The 15,713-nt window shown below is 45.9% G+C and overlaps 1 protein-coding gene and 1 long non-coding RNA gene across 3 annotated transcripts in view; one reads left to right on the top strand and one right to left on the bottom strand.

Annotated features, from left to right (window-relative positions):
* myo1d (myosin 1D) overlaps positions 1–15,713 on the bottom strand; it is a 98,655-nt gene that overhangs the window by 82,194 nt on the left and 748 nt on the right. The gene's annotated exons all lie outside the window — the stretch shown is intronic.
* LOC121699933 lies at positions 7,179–9,758 on the top strand. 2 transcript variants are annotated; one of them, XR_006027078.1, is made up of 4 exons: positions 7,179–7,516; positions 7,654–7,744; positions 8,171–8,389; positions 9,391–9,758. It is a non-coding gene; the product is annotated as an uncharacterized LOC121699933 (long non-coding RNA). The 2 variants fall into 2 exon arrangements; XR_006027077.1 differs by lacking the exon at positions 9,391–9,758 and having other exon boundaries at positions 8,171–8,629.

Below are 15,713 nucleotides of genomic sequence, written 5' to 3'. Positions count from 1 at the left end.
TAAATGCCACAGCACACACAGACACAGCTAGCCAATAGCCTCAGAGAACCAAGGGAGAGGAAGCCAGCTAGTCGGAAGCTAATGGGTTAGCCTCTGAGGGCAATAGAAGAAAAAGCGTGACGCCTAGGGCGGTAGCGCACTAGCGTCTCAAGAGGCCGAAGGGTGGGAAGTGTACAGGGGCGCCAGCAGCAGTCCAGCACACCGTGCCGCGCGCCTCACCCCTCCCTGCTCCCCTGTTCCCGGCAAGCAGCCCCTGGGAGGGGCTCCACAGCTGGATGCAGATCAAGGCTGCAGGCCCAAGCAGACTGTCCAGCCAGACGCACTTCCCCGCACAGCTGGGCACACTTAAGCTCCCTTTCTCTCTCTCTCTCTCTCTCTCTCTCTCTCTCTCTCTCTCTCTCTCTCTCTCTCTCTCTCTCTCTCTCTATCTCTCACACACACACACACACACACACACACACACACACACACACACACACACACACACACACACACACACACACACACTCTTTCTGAGCTCTAAAGTCTTGCTTAGTCTTCATCTTGACATTTATAAGCTTGCGTTCCTCTGATGCGAGGGCAGGGCCCTGTGTAAACATGAAAAGCCCAAGACCAAAACAGGTGAAAAAAAAACAGGCTAAACATTCAAGCCGAAGAATTTCTGCTGACCTCCAGGAAAACTTTGTGACAGTTTACTTCAGCTAACACAAATTACCACATCTGTCCTCGAGCTGCAGAGAAAGATTAAAACCAGAGCTCAGTGGTGCTAAGACCAAATTAAACGTCACTCACATGCATCAATCTGTCTAGTGGGGTTTTTCGCTCATTTTCTTTCTTGTTTAATTCTGTTTTTGAAAGTGATTCTTGGAAAACGTCTTAATCTCATTTTTAAACCTCCATCCCTCTGGCCACCAGTTGTACTCCCAGTGATAGCAGTGAACAAAGACTGTGTCATTACAGTAATCAAATCAAATTTCAATTTTGATTATGACTTGCAACAATTATGAAAACAACATAATCAAGATACAATGATTATGTTGCAAAATGCTAAAAAAGATCAATTCCAATGCCCCAGTGCAGTGACGGGGTACTGTACTGTAGGAAATGCCCTCCTTTGGATGAGACGGTAAACCGAGGTCCTGATTCACTGTGATCATTAAAGATTGCATGGCACTTATCGCAAAGAGTAGGGGATTCCCCGGTGTCCTGGCTAAATTCCCAACCTGGCTCATTCAAGTATAAGTATAGTATATATACTCTTTTGATCCCGTGAGGGAAATTTGGTCTCTGCATTTATCCCAATCCGTGAATTAGTGAAACACACTAAGCACACAGTGAACACACAGTGAGGTGAAGCACACACTAATCCCTGCCTGCAACAACAGTGGCGCTCGGGGAGCAGTGAGAGGTTAGGTGCCTTGCTCAAGGGCACTTCAGCCGTGCCTACTGGTCGGGGTTCGAACCGGCAACCCTTCCGGTTAAGTGCTAACCAGTAGGCCATGGCTGCCCCAATCTGCCCCCAGTGTAATTGGCTCATTCACTCCCTCATTCTCCACTTCAAGCTGGTGTGTGGTGAGCGTTCTGGCACATAATGGTTGCCGTGCATCACCTAGGGGAGTGCTACACATTGGTGGTGGTTGGTGGTTAGTGAGGTTCCCCCTTCCCAGTGAAGCGCTTATGAGTGTCGTGAAAAGTGCTATATACATGTAATGTGTTGTTGTTGTTGTAGTTATAGATCCAGCACATCCTTTCCATTACAGTGGCAACCATTGTAAAGCTGTTATGTATATTTATTTTTGTTTTATCTTTTTCTGTTTCATTTTATGAAAGTTTAGAAATATGGATATATGTTTCCAAAATCATTGAGCAATTGTGTTATGATTTCTGCCATGATGGAGAGTGGCCTTAGATCAGAGGTGACAGGATGGTCGGCAGTCCCAGCGCTGACTCAGAGCTTTTGGTTGGCTGACGGGGACCCCCATTGTGTCAGCCCAAACCAGAGAGTCACAGCCAGACCAGAGAAGACTGGAGCATTTTTAGAGATCTGGATTACAGACAGCGTCACGGATAAATGCAGGTTCCAGTCACTCTGGGTGGGACTACCTCGTGGTTATTTGTCCGTGGTTAACAAGGGTGGAGTGGCCCTGGTAATTTACACAAGTGCAGATCCAGATTTGTGCAGAGAGAGAGAGTAGGATAGAGAGAGAATCCACTTTGACTCAACCATTTCACTCACAGTGTGATGACTGATGTTAACTAAACACAAAGAGGGATGAAAAAGTGTGTGTGTATGTGTGTGTGTGTGTGTGAGACAGAGAGAGAGAGAGAGAGAGAGAGAGAGAGAGAGAGAGTGTGTGTGTAATGTGTTTGTGTGTGTGTCTGAGAGAGATAGAGAGAGAGACTGTTTTTCGAAAGCAAGAGATGCCTTATTAAAGCACAGCCACAGCCTTGAGCCCCCACAACTGTACCCTCGCAACGAGCGCTTTATCAGTGAGCCAGCAACATGGAGATAATCTGCCACTGATCCTCTGTTATCCAGCTTCACAATTTACCATCAAGCAACCACCCTTGCCACCCCATCCACAGCTTAGCACAAGGCATGCTGGGTATGACCCAACTAAACAGTTTTATGGCCTTACATACCCAGTGCTGAAATGCTTTTCAGTTATGATTGTTGACTCTGCAGTTCAGCCTTGTCCTACAGTATCAGTATCAGAGTAACTAATAATTAACCAATAGGTGTGGTGATTGTTTCAAGGTGCTCTAAGCGATGTTAGGTCGTTGTGTTGACGTTCAAACAAAACAGAGAGCTAGCTCACTACTCCCTCCACCTCCCTCCCCTGCAATTGAAACTCTCCTAAACGTGCATCTCGTAGGTGATTAGCTGGGACAGTTAAAGTTTTTATGGTCCAGGCTGGACCAAGTTGTGTCCACAGAGACCACATTTTTTACAGTCTATTCAGGGCAGAGGCAGCTAGTGGATGGTGAAGTGATGTTTGCCGTACGTGACAAAAAATGTTTTAGATTAGAAACCGTGACATCGCTTAGAGCACCTTTAAAGTTTGAAATAACTGGTGAGGATGACTGATTTCCCCTTCTGATATAAACATTAAATGCTGTATGTCTTGTAGGTAATAAAACGCCGTTCTAGGATGATTGCTGAAGGGGGTTCAAATATGATGGATTGCAGGAGGATAACATGGAAAAGTGCTTGTAGCCAACGCCGTCGTGTCATTTTTTACTCCCGAGTCGTTAGACAGCCTTTGAACCCCGTCCTGCCGCAGCCCCTCTCGCGTGGGCCCGTCCGCCCCAGCCGCGGCCTCCTCACACATCTGGGAGTTGCATTATGGGATTTTCTGCCAGCTTCGTGTGCTCATTGAAGCGCTAAACAGGAGCTCCCCGCCACCGTGGGTGACAGGGCTCTAAAAGCTTAGCACTCCCAGCGTCCGCAGCCAAACAGACAAATCAATCTTCCCCCCGGGGCGGATGGGGTCTGTCTGCTGGCTCCTGGACTCACAGCTGGCCGCAGCTTTCTCAATTAGATTCACTCCGGTCCTCTGGTCCCAGACTTTCTCTCTCTCTCTCTCTCTCTCTCTCTCTCTCTCTCTCTCCTTTCACTCTCTCTCCTCAAGCAAACCTATTTCTCTCCAGTGACTCCATGCCGGCCAAGCCATGAGATATATTAGCTACGCGATGTGTTGGACGAGCAACCTCTGCTAGTCTTTCAAGTGGCTAAATAAAAGAAGAAGGGGGGGAGTGGAGGGAGCACAGACATGCTACGCTAGTCTCCTTTGAAGTCTCTATAGCTGATGTTGATAGCTTGAAGGTCACAGCCCCCCACTTGTGACTTCCCATTCTCACTCCCAGACACGGGGGAAGTGTTGACTTGAGTTACAGCGACTGCTAACATCCTCAGCTACAAAAAGCAGCATGCTTGTTGCATTTGCGATAGCTGCGTTAGCGCTCCTTCCCAAATCAAAGGGAAATGACAGCCAGGAGTGAGCACCTTGCTTTGGCCTGAGAGCTGATAGATGGTTGGGTTATTTTACTCTGGATGCCCCAGCCTTCACCCCACCCCACCCCATTGTCTGTAGAAGACAGGAGACGCTTTTGTGTCCGCCACTCCCTCATTCAAGGGATGGGATGGAGGGCGGACAAGGAGAAGAAAGAGGAGCTTGCTTTCTTTTTTCCTCTCCTTTTTGTTTGGGACCTCAGATACTGTTTCAGAATCCAATAAAAATGACTGAAGGGGATCTGGTGTTAGAGCCGGGGGCCTGAGGCCTGTGGCTGAGGCCATTCTCACTTTAGCACATCACCCAAAAGCTGACGCTACGGCTTAAGGAGAAGAAAACAGATGTGATGATGGTCTAGCCAGAGAGAGAGAGAGAGCGAGAGGGAGGGAGCAAGTGAGTGAAAATATACACAGAAAAAGACAAAAATGACGAGGCCATCCAACAGACGCAGACGTTAGTCAGCATGCTATTTGGGGAACGTTCTCCGGTTTCTATCAGGGTAAAAAAGAGGGCAAAGACAAGCTGAAAAACACACTGACAGGGGAAGAGAGGGCCGGGCAGGCTGGTGGGCAAGCAGGGTAAAAAAAGAGTGACACAAACCACATCGATTGGGAAATGGGAGTGCACTTAACCCAAGGAAAGAACCAGCAGTGGCGGTAAGCCTCTCGATGGACAGAGAGGTCAAAAAAACGGGGGATGAGAGTGAGTCAGTGGATGGATGAGGGTTTTCCCAGCTGACCCCGTCCCTGCTCCTGGTTTCCTCCTACCGGAGAGGGAAAAAAGAAAGTGGGAACTGAATCTGAGTGATGTCATGGCTGCTCTGTACAAAGCCTGACTCACAGCACTCACAGTAGCTGACTAATGTTCCTGGAAATGCACCGACTGCACACAGCCTCTCTCTCTCTCTCTCTCTCGCTCTCTCTCTCTCCCTCTCTCCCTCTCTCTCTCTCTCTCTCTCTCTCTCTCTCGCTCTCTATGTCTGCCTTATCAACCTGTCTCACATGTCCCCTGGCCACAGATCCTTGTTGAAATCTAAATCAACAGTGTGAGCATCGTGTCTCAAATCACGCAGCTGGGACGCCTGGGCGAACCTGTAATCAGATAATGAGCGGGAGCCCGCCTGTGTTATGTGCGTATAAACCCAGACAGTCAACAACGCACGCCACGCAAGCCAGATGTAATCACTGGCGGGTAAAAAGAGGTGGATTAGCAAAATCTGTGCCAAGCAAATAACATCCTCTCCTGAACACCTTCTGTTTTACTGTTCTCCTGGGAGACCTCCGGGGGAAATGAAGGGGGAAGAAAAAGGGGACTGAGGACCCAGACTCACTATGACCCGTGAAAATGACCAATAATCAACTTAACTATGACCAAACAAAGAGCTGGAGAAAAGAGCGAGAGGCCAGCACGAGTCAAAACATATCTACACAGGCCGTAAACATGGAACAAGTGGGAGGTAAAGAAAGGGAAAGAGAGAAAGAGACAGAAGGGAAGAGTGAGAGAGAGAGAGAGAGAGAGAGAGAGAGAGATGGGGAAAGAGATAGAGGCAGAAGGGGAGAGTGTGTGAGAGAGAGAGAGGCAGGCTTCAGGCCTTCTCTTCTCTGGTCGACCAACAGCCTCCTGCCAAGGCACACAGTCCACAAATGAGACGTCTGTGAGGCACAGCGCTTATTTTGGGGGGAAAAGAGAGAGAAAGGAAGAAAAAAATGAAGGGGGGACTAGAGAGAGAGAGAGAGAGAGAGAGAGAGAGAGAGAGAGAGAGAGAGAAGAGAGAGAGAGAGAGGGCCTGAGGAGCTCTGCCCTGTTTATGGAGGGGTGGTAATGTGTTTCAGATTACAGGGGGTTGTATGGAAATTCTTGTGGCGAGACTGGCCCTCCGCTTTCCTCAAAGGCGAGAGAGAGAGAGAGAGAGAATGAGAGAGAGCATGACAGGAAGAGAGAGAAAGTGTGTGTGTGTGAGAGAGAGAGAGAGAGAGAGAAAGTGTGTGTGTCTGAGAGAGAGAGAGAGAGAGAGAGAGAGAGAGAGTGAACAAGCCATTTTGGTGAAGAAAATGTAATTCTACAGCAGCCTTGCAGGAGCAGAGACATTTTTTTACCATTACATCTTCCTGAAGGAGTGCTTTTCCCCTCTCTCTCCCTCTCCCTCCCTCTCTCTCTCTCCCTCTCTCCGCTAATGAGGCGAGTTCAGGAGCTGGTACCAGGCGGTGCGCAGCACGGCGCAGCGGGCGGGCCGGGTAGCACACCGACAGCAGGAGGGCAGGAGAGGAGAGTGGTGAAGTGATGGACGCAGCGGGGATGGTGCGGCCGCCTCCACGCGGCTACCTCACAGCGGGCCTGCGGACGACCACAAGGGCCACACGGAGCGGGCGGAGTGTTACCTCCTCCTCTGGCTTACGTCCACCGCCGTGCGTACCTTCATCTGCAGCGAGGGTGGTGGTGAGGTCAGCCTCCGCACAGCTGAGAGGCCACAACAATGTGGGCCAGATAAGCGCAAAAAAAAAAGAAAAACAACGGGGCCGAGCCAGAAGCGGCTACTTTTTCTTTTCTTTTTCGTCCAGTGTTTCTCTGCCATAGTTGGCAAAGAGAGGAAAAAGCGCCCCACTGTGAACCGGTCGTCAGCAAATTAGCGTGAAGAGTTTATGATTGGCTAGAGAAACACATTCAAAGAAACACAAAGACAAAAAGCCAATAAACTCCAGATCAGAAAAAAAGGCCCAGTCCATCTAAGAATACCATTCCTCTAAAAATATGTTTTCTCTCAGCTGACCACAGACAGAGAGAAAGAGACAGAGAGAGTGAGAGAGAGGGAGAAAAAGAGAGAGAAAGAGATGCTTTAATAAAGTCCTGGTAGTGATCTGATCCTCACAGGGTGCAGCCATCCTGTAAAAAGGAAAGAAAAAAAGAACAAGTCCTCCTCTCTTCCCTTGTCTGCTTTTCTTTTAATTTTAGCCAGAGGGCAGGAGCGGTGTCTGCTGTGAGGACGGACTGTTCCCGCTCCGTTTGTTTTTATTAGGGGAGGAACAAAGAGTGGACCTCTGGGAGGACTGGGCCAGCCGCAGCTAAGCCACGCCATCGGGCGGCAGGGAGAGCGCTGGAGCCCTCACGCATCAAGCGGAGCGACGGGAGCGAGGGTGACCCACGGGCAGGGCCCACACGCTGGGCTTAACCGGGAACAGCACCCGTCAAGTACTTTGTAAATGAAAATATGATATGAGAACAGCTCCCTGATGAAAACAGCCCTTTTGTCTATATTTGTGTTTGATGGTTCCACTCGGAGGCATCCCTTTGGGGGACACAAGTGGACACACAGTTCTGGTTCTGTCCTTTCCCCGGAAGAATAAGGGAGTTCCTTTCCAACCTCCCAGGGGGAAGAGGAAGTGAGGAACTTGTTTACCTCACGTCAGCCGCTGCACACTACACCTGAGGCTTGGATCCTGAAGCCTGCGTTGCTATTGGGCGCAGGAGAGCCTCCGGTTGCCTGGAGACACAGCGGAGCAGCTCAGGTGAAACTCAAAAAGAGCCTACGCACACACGCACACACACACTTGAGACGGGAGGTGTGTCTGCTTTTCAAATCACCATTCATTTGGGCGCGACAGCGTCAGGTTCCATAACCACTTTGTGTCAATTTGTACCTCAGGACACTGTGAAACATAAGCCTCCAGACCAGGCATGGCCAACAGGCTAACAACTCTCACACACGCAGACACTTGGACACACAAGGAAATGGGGTCAGTGTGAACCTATGTCCCAACTCACACACACACACATACAAAGCTCCCTGAACCTTGACCTTTGACCCTTACCCAGTGCATCTGATTGCACTCCACAGCATTAAAGATAAAGCGCTCTGATTGCTAGCTAGGCAACAGCATGGATAAATGGTCTCGGACATGTTGTAAAGTCGATGCAGTGCAGAAACATTATCTGACCTTTGATTGTGCCACTCCACCCATAAAATAGAGAAATAAGGTGAAAAGAAATAGTCATAACCATATTATGGTTGAGTAATTATTAACCATTTGGCCAACTGACCCAATTTGTCAGTTTAGGCTTCCTCCAAGAGACAAATGACACATTTTCTGAATCAATATAAGAGAAGATTACAAAAAACTGAGCTCTGTTACTCACAACTACCATACATGACCTGTTTCCAGGCAATGACACAAAGAGTAATGGAGGCCGCATGGTCAGAACACAACATAAGCCCATGAGTAGCCCAAATCAGCTGTGGCAAAGAGGCGTGGAAGCCTTATGGGCACGAGGCAGCTACAGGATGAACCCGAGCAATGAGCTGTATCAGCCACACATGCCACAAGGCCTCGCTCTGCACTCCTGCATCCTTCCTGAAGCTTCCCCTGGAGAGAATATCTGAGGTCAGAGTTCAAAACAATAACGTGGAGAAACAATAAATGAGCATGACAAACGTCTCTTCTTATAAAAGGATTACTATTGTGACTTTTGTTGGATTTTTGTTGGAGTTTCTTATACCATAGTCTGCGGAAGAACACTACTCTGTTGTAGAGCACATTAGCAGAGAGGCCGACTAGACTGCAGACACGGTAAAGTGGTAATCAGCTATTTCATCTGGAGTGTCAGAGACGCCGTTGGCAGGAATCTCGAGAATGCCCCTGATGTGTAATTGTTTTTTGGAAAGGGGAGGGAGAATTGAGGCAGGGAGGGCCTAATCGAGCGGGTTACCAGAACGCTTCCTGAGGTCCTCGGGGCAGACACAACAACACTGCCATATAAAGGCATCGATTGAGTTGCATGGCCATGGAAGTTGCCCGCACATCCTTACAGACACTGTGAAAGGGGAGCATGGGAATTAAGGAGAGACAGAGAGAGAGAGAGAGAGGGAATGGGTGGAGATGAGAGTTGAAGTCTAAGTCTGACCCATTAGTTGTGTCATTCTCGTTGTTACACTAGCAGAATAAATGTGGACCCTTGCCCAACCCTGAGATGACATCTAACTGGTCCTGGGTAACTGTGCAGTTTCCATCTTGATACTCCCGCCAAGAAAAGAAAAAAAAACTGAATTCCTGTTGGTTTATATTTAGAATGTTCCTTGGCAGTACACTTACAAACCAATGGGCTAACCTCAAGTTAAATGCAGCAAATGTCCTCAAGATAACCAGCTGTGGCAGCAAAGGACAAAAAGGGAGTTCCACTCAAGTAAAGACTACAGATAGCCATACACTTTAGGACCAGAAGGTCATCGCTTAAAAAGCACTATAACCCACAAAACCAGACCTCATAGCTGTCAGTATAATGGATATCAAATCCTGACACATAAGGGTAGGTCTACTACAGGACACACCTGGTCCTCTTCATTCTCTACCCCCCCCCCCCCCCCCCCTTCTCTCTGTCTGCACAGATGTGGAGTGGAGTGAGGAGGAAAGCAGGAAGTGCCTCTGCTCACACCCTCCGCAAATAACAATCTGCACACGCCATGTCCGGAACAGCCTGCAACAGCAGAGAAAACAAACGCAGACCCAGCAACCCACCTAGAACCAGGGAAAAGCCGGGGATACAACGCGCTCAACTCTACAACTCTAATATACACACACACAAACACAGGGGACGTTGTGAAGTCATAGTGCGTGTGCGTTACATTTTTCCCTAAACCTAATTAAAAATTGTCTGTTCCCTGACTCTTTTGCTATGTATAATCCCTGATTTAGGCCTATGTAAAAAAAACTAATAGAATGGAAAAGTTTCTTCAAAATGTACAATTCATTTATTGATTACACTTAGATAGATAGATAGATAGATAGATAGATAGATACTTTATTGATCCCCAGGGGAAATTCAAGAACTTCACTTGAAAACAAGACCAGTGTTTTTACCCCGTGGCATGGAGGATTATGAGCCACTGCGCCCCTGGGCACAGACATGAAAAGGGCCGCCCTGCCCACCTGAAAAAGGTAGTAGCTCAGCAATTCTAGGGGGGTCCGGGGGCATGGCCCCCTGGTAGAAAAACAAAAAAAAAAAAATAACCCCTTAAATGATGACTTCTGGCGAGTTTTGGGGAAAGAAATGGACAGATTGAGATTTACAAATATGAATGTGTGTATGAGTGTACGTATGTATCAGGGATGGAAATAAATTATTTTTTTCCACCTACCATTGTGGCTGGGGGATTCCAAAATCTACCAGCCACTCAACTTTTTTACCAGCCACAAGAGATAGAGTATGAACTGATGAAAAATCATGACCAAAATGATTGCGGTTATTGGTATTATTGCGATATGATTAAAATGTGCTGACTTTTTTTCTAAACCTATGCCATCAATGTTGGACAGAACTCATAATTGACCGATCCCAAGCCCCGCCCCCTTTTACTATGTCACAATGAGGACGTCGGAGGACCTCAGTCAACCTCGGTCAATTTTGAATTTTATAGTGTCCATTCTGTAGCCTACAATACGCCGGTTATGTGAATGCTAATGCTTCTTTTGCGAGTAGCCTAAGTAACTAAATAACTAAAGAGCTCAAAAAGGTTCAAATATATGCCTGGGATACTTGTAGAAGTGACATCCGATATCCTGACCGTGTGAAACGTTGACAGACATAGGCCTAACTTTGCATAACTTTGGATAGGCTGCTACTTTTCAGTAAAGAAATCTGAGTGTGTACAAAAATGTTCCCTTTTTTATGTTCATAACTACATACAAAAACATAACTAAACCTGGTTTCCACTGTTGAAACGACAACATAAGCCTACGCAAAAAAATATACCTACCTTGCAGGAACTGAACTCACACTCATACAATTGGAAGTACGCGCAAATAGGCTACACCTTCAATCACGTATCGCCTTACACACAATAAGAATACTTTCAGCTTTTAGGCATAGGCTACCTTGCCATGTTTAACTTGGGACAGAAGACTGTTCACAGAAATAAGCTAATGACCATTTTTTCAACAAACGGAATAGACTACTGCGATGCATCATTGATGGCTGAACGAGAGATAGCCAATGTCTTCTAAAGATCAAATCATGTGCCGATTGAAAACCTTGCTGTATAGGCTATGCAGTCTCGAAATCGCCAATATTAGGCCTACTACATTGCCCACATTTAAATTAAGTATAGCATAAGCGGGCACTGATGAAGTCTTGTGCAAGACAAATCACGTCTGCAAACTGCAGATATGTCGTGCGTTGTATGGGTAAACTCGGGTAGATCTAGTGGTTTCTTTTCAATAGCCTACATTTGTATCATGTTTATTTGAACTCTTCCTTCTAAAGCAGCCATTCAAAATAATAAGTAGGCTATCGGCCTACCGAAGCGAAGCTATCTCTCCACCTCCCCAACATGAGCTGCTTAACAGGCTAGCCACTCTCCCAAGTTGCGTGGGAACTTGGATCTGCAACACTTGGACCCGTCTTTAATTAATCCTCGAAATATGGTTAGATTTTGTTATGGACACGTCAACACCATATGTTTGCACAGACCTGTTTATTGAATCAGTCACATCTGCAGCAAATAAGGTAAACTACCTGCTTGTGATAACGTGCTAATTGTTTATCCCCAGTTAACATGCATCCCATTAAGATCCGTAACACCAGATTGGTTTGTCCTCAATTTGTGGTGTTCCACCTCGTTGATAACAGCAGACATTGTGAATGTGTCCTTCCGAATACTGAAGGCCTTTCTGGCCTCTGTTTTTTGAATATATCAATATTACTTGACGCCCAGAAATCTAGCATACACTGTTACACTCTGCTAAATGGTGCTGCGTACCCATGTTGAACACGCGTTCTCGCACACTTTCCTGCAAACTTGTCCGACTTAGCAACAGTAACTATGGGACTGACAATGGGAGGAGGGGCTTGGGATCGGTCAAATTGACCTGCCCTTCATGCCCAGTAGCAACAAAACTAAAGGACAACAGAACAGCTAGTGTCATAAAGGTGGTGTGGCGTTCTGGAGCCATCCAACTTTATCTAACTCTATACTAGCCTATATCATCTAATTTTAATATTATATCTAGGCTATATTTAACATTTATTTTTTCTATTTGGCCTGTTATGAAATCATGCATTGCCCAATTTAAGCACACTTAAATACATGCATGCTTAGCATTTTGTGAAAATAAAAATTATGGCTACATAGACAAACTCTTAGCCATGAGCTGTATATCCTCTGATTTTAGATATATAGGTATTTAAGCACAGCTTAGTTTTAAGACACTTAAAGCCCAAAGTTGGAGACCATATAGAAATTTGCTACCATTTCAAAACCGATTACTCTGGAAAGGCTTCATTGTAAGCTACAGGGGATTGCATTACACCTTTGTGTTCGGTAAACTGTGCTGTTTATTCTGGTTTACGGTTTGTCATGTAGTTGAACGAAAAGTTTGTGAGATAGGCTATTCCACCCTATATGAATTGAGATGAGCGCAGAGCTGTAGAGTAGCCTAATAGCCTATGATTATTTCATGAAAGTTAATTTTCTCGCGAACCGTTTATCACAGCAAATAGCGGCTATAGCACCGTATAAAAGTTATTTAATATGATATCTGTGTGATGATTAGGCTAGCCTACTTTGTGAGTAGTTCAACAGAGAAGACGGCCACACTTTGCTTCCGTCTGCCTCATAGGTATAAATAGCAACGTGTTGGTGTTGCGGACCGGATTAAAATAGTCAGCGAATCAACAGAACACTGCGCTGAGACCTACCTGCTGTTGCTGCTGTTACTACCTGCTGTTGCTGCTGTTACTCATTGTGCGGCTCGCGAGCCACATGCTGCTCGTCAAGCTATAACTGGTGGCTCGCATGGCAGCTTTGGCGAGATTTCGCCAAATTTGGTTTTACTCATTTTGAGTAGGCCTAAACTGTTCGCCAAAGGCCATCATCTCTGGCCCCAGGTTGATAAAAACAAAGGTAGGCTAGGCTCTGATTTAGCCTAGTCTACTGTATGACTTCAACGAGGTGATCTTTAGTTTCGTTCTGCTTACAGTATCTCACTGCCACTTGCAACGCCTTTGAATGCAATCCGCTGCCCTGTTTCCCGTCAATGCTACAACGGACTTAAACTGCCACCTCGTGGCGATAAGTTGTAATACATTTCACGCAGCTGCTTGAATCACGGAAAGCGCAAATGAAGTGGCCACTTCTAAATGGGACCCACTGTATGTGGTAACACAGCCAATCATTTTTTTTCAAATGTGCTTCATAAACATACAATACTGCACTACAAAAACGCAAACATCTGAATTAGGCTATACGTCTCCCTTCACCCAAATAATGAAGGTGAAAGGAAGTTATTAAGCCTTAATGGTGCTTCCTAAAGGGGGTATTGTCAAACCTGGCAACACAGCCCGCATGCCACGTGGCATTGTTTACAAAACTTAACCGCAGCGCACTTTTGCAGGCACAGGCAGGAGATGTTAGTTCCGCTAGCGTGAAACACAAAATGGACGGTTTTTAATAATAAAAAAAAGGGACAGAAATGAGCTCAAATACCAGACGGACAGACACACAGTGAACAAAAATCAGCACGAAGACACCAGAGAGGGGAAGAGCAGACAAACAACAGGTGTAACGTTACCCAGTGTAACGTTACCCAGGCTGTGTTATTTCTTTTTTGTGGGATGTCCAATTTATATGTAGAAATGCACATTTGCAAAGGTGACTTAGTATGTTGTCTTAAAAGTGGCTCTCCTTTTGATTTTGCACTGCCAATGTGGCTCTTGTGACAAAAATAGTGAGGATCACTGGTCTAGACATATATGTATGCCTTAAACTCGTCTCTTGTTATTTAGAAACAATGCAGTGGTCTATTCTAGTCATCAACAAAAAATGAACGGATTGCAAAAAAAATAAGAATGGATTTGGCGTGACATTTCTTGCGTGTGCGTGAGAGCGTGAGATTAGTGCTGAAAGCCTGAGTGTCACGCCAGATGCGTGAGAGTTGGCAACCCTGCAAACACACACACAATAACAATGAGACATGCACCCACACACACAACACCTGTTCACATGTTTCTCACATAGCAGGCCCTTGTCTGACGGTGATATCAGGCTGATAAAATATGCTATGTCACCAATGTCACCACGCAACCACAGTCCCCTCCCACGCCAACAGTGAATGAATGAGTAATACATATTATCAACCGTCAAGTCGATGGATAAATGATGCTTTTAAATACGCGAGATGAGCAACGTGCACACCTTCATGGACAACAAGCACCATTCTCAGAGAGCGGTAATGATACCATAAACAGCAGCGCAAACACGATAAATGCTGTGCATGAAATCTGCTTAAGGAAGCAGAGGAGCTGGACTCCTTAAGTTCCAAAGACAACACTCCCTTCCAGAGGGCCGCTTCTACGGAGAGGCTGTTGGGATGTCTTCAATTTGATTTCGGTGATTCTCGCTGACATGACAATCTGGCTCGCAGATCGCCTCGCAGACCTCAATGTGTATCTGATGGGAACAAGTCCCTGGCTAAAACATTTATAAGATCACTCGCATCTCATCAACTTCCAAACCTTGTGTGTGTGTGTGTGTGTTTGTACGCGAGCACGAAAAAAACAAAGTGCCACTGTTGCAATTTCCCATATGTGGACAGCTAAATAAATACATTGTGAGAATGCATTGGCTTATTCTAAACAATGTTGTAATGGAACTTGAATGAAGGTCATCCATGTGCAGAACCCCAAAGTTTATTTCCTCTATCAAATCAGGGTCTGTCCAATGAGCATCAATATAAATAATAATTTTAACAAAGGTTAGCTGCCTTCAGTCTCTTGTGTGAAAAAGTGTCAGGTGTGTCAGGTCTTGAGTTTTAAGGTCTTTCAAGCAACGTTTGCCATGTCGAAGCAAACAATTAATTAAAAGCTGAAGAATGAGGAAATGTAATGTGAGGTCTTAAGGGACACCCAGCAAAACAGAGTGCTTCTCAAAGGAAAACTTCACTATTGTGAAAAACAATGATGGCCAGTGGAGTACACAGGAAATTACATAACAATTTACATAAGCCCAGAACTGGAACCTGACAGGTGCCGATGAGGTGCAAACATCTTAGCCCTACACAATAACATATCCAAAAAAGGGAAAACAAATGACAAAAGCGCCATGACGTTTGCATGAGGGATTGGAAATTAATATGAATGACTGGCTTGACATTATGAGAGCACATGCCTTTTCAATTACTATTTACCATTATGTGCATGATTCACCACGGGTCTGGTGTTGCAGTGTCCATTTCAGTTTAAATACACGTGCACCTGGTTCCTGAGCCGTCATGCCAGTTCTGCTCACACATGGTAAACAAACGACTCGTTTCAATTAAATCTCTTTTGTAATCTACACAAGCATCCCTTTATTACAGATGGTAGGCTACGTAATGCAATCCAAAACGTAATGCAATGCAAAACAGGTCCGACGATTGTTCTGTCCTGGGTGGAGCACCTCGCTGGCTCTTACAATTACCGGTCTAACTGAGAATGGAATGGCAGCAGACTGACACACCGACCTATCCGAATAAACCAGGCTATGAGGTGATCTCACTCTACGCTACTTCAAAATATGAGTGAGTGTATGCCATCGCTTAGTCTACCTATAGCCTAAGATAGGTCGAAGGCAAATAAGATGTTGCGTTTAATGTTATTAACAGTACTCCACAGGTGAGCGCCTTTCTGAAAAATGCAGTCAATAAAAAATAAATGTCACCAAACGGTGGGCTTTTA

This window comes from Alosa sapidissima, chromosome 24 (genome assembly GCF_018492685.1).
Source record: "Alosa sapidissima isolate fAloSap1 chromosome 24, fAloSap1.pri, whole genome shotgun sequence".
In the NCBI taxonomy this organism is placed as follows: domain Eukaryota; kingdom Metazoa; phylum Chordata; class Actinopteri; order Clupeiformes; family Clupeidae; genus Alosa; species Alosa sapidissima.
This window is presented reverse-complemented; position numbering and strand designations above follow the sequence as displayed.